General features: G+C 33.8%; 1 long non-coding RNA gene across 2 annotated transcripts; it reads right to left on the minus strand.

The window, feature by feature from the left end:
* Positions 1-1158, minus strand: LOC111386556. Of its 2 annotated transcripts, none has more exons than XR_002701250.1 (4): positions 1050-1158; positions 692-757; positions 529-591; positions 1-32 (listed from the first exon to the last, which is right to left on the minus strand). It is a non-coding gene; the product is annotated as an uncharacterized LOC111386556 (long non-coding RNA). The 2 variants fall into 2 exon arrangements; XR_002701249.1 differs by having other exon boundaries at positions 161-591.

A 1158-nucleotide genomic window follows, 5' to 3' on the forward strand; every position in this document is an offset into this window, starting at 1 on the left:
AGTAATTGACGAGGTTCAGGTGCCAGAGAGAGCTAGTTTAAAACAAGAAGCATATGTGTCACAAAAAGCAGGATCATCTATGATTTAGTAGGTTAAGGGTAATGCTAGGCTAATTGAGGAGGAGAAAAAAGGAAGAAAAGTAACATTACTATTAACTAACCTTTTGTTTTCAAACATGGTTGTATACAGTATTTTCCTTAAATACGAAAATAACAGTTACTTGTTTGCAAAATAACTCTTATGTTATTGTCAAAATAAGTAATGTACAATTTTTACCAATAACACAGATATTATAAACTTTACTTGTATGCTTATAAGTGACCTCGTTAACCTTAGCCCAACATGCACCAAGTAAAAGGATCTAGAAGCAAACTAAAGATCTACAAGGACGAATGAATAATAGCTCCGTTTGGAGTCTGTTAGTCAAAAAATTAAAAAAATCAAGCCGTTAAAAATTGGCTCCTCAAAACAGCTAGGTGTACAAGAGTCAGAAAGAGCATCATAATTATCTAGAAAGTAAATGCGTACCTTGCTGAAAAGTTCAACAGGAGGATTATGATGAAACCAATTCTCTGTTTGGAAATTAATTTCCTGTGGCATAGTTAAAGCATTACGAGTTATGAAAATCGTAGAATTATCAACTGTATTAAATAACTACCATAAAAAAAAAAAAATTTAATGTCCTCCCTACCATTGGGACTGTAGTTTCCCTCTTATCGGTTATGGAAACTCCAGTATCACCCCTACTCGACAATATCTGCATGACACAAAAGATTAATTTACTTTCTAGAAGTTTGAGCAGGTTTGGCTAAGCTAAGCTTTACAAAATGTAAAGTCAACTTTCTGTTCCAAACATTTTGGACACATTAATTTTTCTTTTCAACCAAAAAAGTTACTTGAAAAATAACTCCTACATTATTGTCAAAATAAGGGACCTGGTCCCAACTTTGATCAATAAATAACATCTCCTTCTTTTAAGTTTATTTACTTAGCTTAGCTACTCGCACTCTTTATAAAATTCGAAGAATATGTGGTCTCCAGTAGTCTACCTTCTTGTTGAGGGGAAGAGCTTTGAAGCAGTAAGATGGCTCAAACCCTTCCTGCCTTGAAGCATGTGAAACATTGAGTCTGACAAAGAACGTGATTCAAATAAGCACA

The sequence above is a fragment of the Olea europaea genome, unplaced genomic scaffold (genome assembly GCF_002742605.1).
Source record: "Olea europaea var. sylvestris unplaced genomic scaffold, O_europaea_v1 scaffold36224, whole genome shotgun sequence".
NCBI lineage: Eukaryota > Viridiplantae > Streptophyta > Magnoliopsida > Lamiales > Oleaceae > Olea > Olea europaea.